The 3,475-nt window shown below is 36.9% G+C and overlaps 1 pseudogene; it reads right to left on the reverse strand.

The window, feature by feature from the left end:
* Positions 1-1,880: 1,880 nt before the first annotated feature.
* On the reverse strand, positions 1,881-1,980 carry LOC113597364 (uncharacterized; annotated as a pseudogene).
* Positions 1,981-3,475: the final 1,495 nt, after the last annotated feature.

A 3,475-nucleotide genomic window follows, 5' to 3' on the forward strand; every position in this document is an offset into this window, starting at 1 on the left:
ATGAAAAATTACCTAAAATTTCTCAAACAGGTATGGTATTATGAAGGAATGGTGCATTTCCCTTTACCAAACCATGAAAATATGTAATGCATAGTATTTCCCTTTCTACCATGTTATCCAGGAAGAGTTACATTTAATATCTATGCTAAGGTTTTGTTATAACTATTTTTATTTTTTCATAATTTTGAAAAATTGCTTTTATATTTACTGGTGTTATTTATAAGTGTCTCTTCTAGTGAGGCAAATCAAATACATTTGAAACAAAGAATGACAGAAAATACCCCTCAATTGTGTTTTTCAATTATGACTATATTTTGACTATTACTATAAAGTATCTATTAACATGGTCATGACTTGGAGAGCCTCGGTGACTCAGTCAGTTGAGCATCTGATTCTTGATTTTGGCTCAGGTCATGATCCCAGGGTTGTGGAATTGAGCCCTGATTCGGGCTCTGTGCTGAGTGTGGAGCCTGCTTAAGATTCTCTCTCTCTCTCTCTCTCTCTCCCTCTCTCTCTCTCTCTCTCTCTCTCTGCCTCCCCCTTCCTTCCCTCCCTCCCTCTGACTCTATTCCCTTCTTGTATGTTCTCTTTCTCTCAAAAAAAACCCCCATACAATTGATAATTTTGATTCTTTCACAGAAAATTCTTGGCAACCAATAATGTCACTTCTCAAGAAAGATAAACTATGATTGCATAGGTGCAAATGAGTTCCCCTCTAAAGACCAGGCCCAGAGGGGTCACAAATCCCTGGGCCTGGGAACCAAAGCTTCCAGAAATGCTTCTACAATCAGAGAAAGAGGGTTCTAGAAGGAAAGGAGTTATACATAAATGATAATTTTGTACTAAAAAGAGGGCTCACATGCTTCCCTAGATCTTTTCATGAGATCTAAGGTGATGGAGTGGCTTAGCAATGGAGGGCAGATTGTGGCAGTCTGTAGGAAAGGCAAAGGAAAACACCTAAGTATCCTCCTTAACCAGCAGTTCCATATTCATATTGTCTGCTCTGATTAAGTGTTCATGGTATATCATTGGCCACATTAAATTAGCATTTGTAATTTGAACATTTGGGTTTGATTTTTCTGTTACTATTTAATTTGTACACTTATTACTTCATTTTTACAGCTTTATGGAAGCTGTATGCTAAAGATATGCTCTTTTATATTTGTTTGAATTTAAGTAATTGGCTAGTAAAAATGATTAAAGCCCACAGAGGGAGACCAAAACACCTTTTCTCCTTAACTTAAATTGTCTGAACAATGACCAAGTTTGAGAAGCGTGACTTTAAAGAATAACAAATCCTGTTAAGGTGATCTTCTTGACCACAGAATAAGTAAAAATTGTCCTGTCAAAATGAGCTTGAAAATACAAAACAAAGCAACACAGAGACATTTTCCCTCACCTGTTGGTTTGACAAAAAAATTAAACTTTGACCATTCATCTTTCTGTGACACAAAGAAACACCAGGCATTGTCCTACATCCATTTGATCCAGCAATCCTACGTCTCAGAATCTCCCCAACACACCTACGTGTCCACAGATGGACAAGCGTTAAGCTAGATCGATGATTCTCCAAGAGTGGGAGGGAATGATTTGGCCTTCTTCCCCTAGGGGATATTTGGCAAGGAGTGGAGACATTTTGGATTGTCACAAAGCAGGGAGAATGTGTGCTATTGATATCTGGTGGTTAGAGGCCGGGGATCCTGCTAAATATCCCACGATGCACAAGATAGTCACCCGACAAAGAATGAATTGTCCCAAATGGTGCCGAAGTTGAGAAACTCTGACATAGATTACTTCTTTTATTTGTGTGAGAAACTATGCTACTTTTTATAATTCCTATCTTCTGTTTTGCTCTCAGATTTTAGGGACACCTTTTGTGATTCTAGTTGGCATTTATGGTTTGTTTTGTGTGTCATCCTTGTGCAGGGGCCATGCCAATATTCTCTGCATCATTCCAATTTTAGTATTGGTACTAAATACGGTTATATTTGTACGGGTCTGTTCTGTTTTGATTCCTACGTGTGATATATGAACTTAGAAATATCAACTCATTTAAAATGTCTTTGTAATTACAGAAACTTAAGGGGGGAAAGTCTAAGTGGCAGAACAAAAGCAATTGTAGGCATTTATTTGCTGTCCCTTACCTAGATTTTTTTTGTATCCCCTGCACTGAAAATCTAATTTAGAGCTTTGAAACCAGCAAAATACAGTTAGACTTTCAGCAGATACACAAACTCTAAAGGGTACTATGTTCTTAGCATTTCCTTCTGTGAAATTCTATATTTCTAGAAAGTTCTTTAGCATAAATACCGCCTAAACAAAGTGACAACTCCTTGAGGCAGGAAGGTTGTGTACCTTCACTGTAGATTGTGAGCTACATGACTCACACATGTGGTCACTGCACGTGGAGTCCCAAATCATTTCAAATGTTTTTTAAAAACAGCTAACACATAAAACATCAGACAAGTATGCCTGCCTTATGAAAAGTACTGTGCTGTAATAACACAAAGTTTATATCTACTTATCAAAGAATGTGTATACATTTTGTACTTGAAAAAAATTATAAGATCTTTTATCTTCCTGATTCTCTAAAACATGACTGTAGAAAAGATGACTATTTTTTTTTAAAAAAATTAAGTTTATTTATTTATTTTGAAGAGGCAGAGATAGCATGAGTGGGGGAGGGGCAGAGACAGAGGGAGAGAGAGAATCCCAAGCAGGCTCTGCATTGTCAGCACAGAGCCCAACACAGGGCTTGAACTCATGAAACGTGAGATCATGACCTGAGCTGAAACTGAGAGTTGAATGCTTGACCTACTGGGCCACCCAGGTGCCCTGAAATGCCTGTTTTTAGGAGATAATTTTCCTGCTCCTTCTTCATATAAAAATATTTTGAAATTGAGGAAAACCTACACACTCACTCACACACACACCATACACACACACAATCAACCATTCTCTCATTTTCTTCCTCTCATTTTCATTGCATATACTAATTTACCTCTACAGATACAAATACTGTATGTGGTTGATATCCACAAGTATTTCCACTTAATTATTGAAGCCTTTATGGGAATGGTGGTGTCAAAATGAAACTAAGAAATGAGAAACTAATTTTAGCTTCTGAAGCATTGGAACTCCTTTGCAGATCTGTCTGTATAGCTGTAATAATTCTGATTATAAGAATATCCATTGGTAAAAATAGAGATGTAATTATCAGCTGAGGACAGAAGGTGAGGCAAGTAATAATCATGTGAGCATATTTTTCATGCTACATATATCCCCCTGTCTGTAACTCAAATATGTTTGATATAAGCCCCTATGGGAGAGGGACAGACCCACCAATGACAAAAATCATGATTAAAAAAATCATGCTTCTACATTATGTCTTAAAACTGATCTGTTAGAGTCTCAATATTTTATATGAAAAATCATGTTATAAATTAATAAGCCTTTTGCTATGTTCCCAATTTGG

This window comes from Acinonyx jubatus, chromosome X (assembly GCF_027475565.1).
Source record: "Acinonyx jubatus isolate Ajub_Pintada_27869175 chromosome X, VMU_Ajub_asm_v1.0, whole genome shotgun sequence".
In the NCBI taxonomy this organism is placed as follows: Eukaryota; Metazoa; Chordata; class Mammalia; order Carnivora; family Felidae; genus Acinonyx; species Acinonyx jubatus.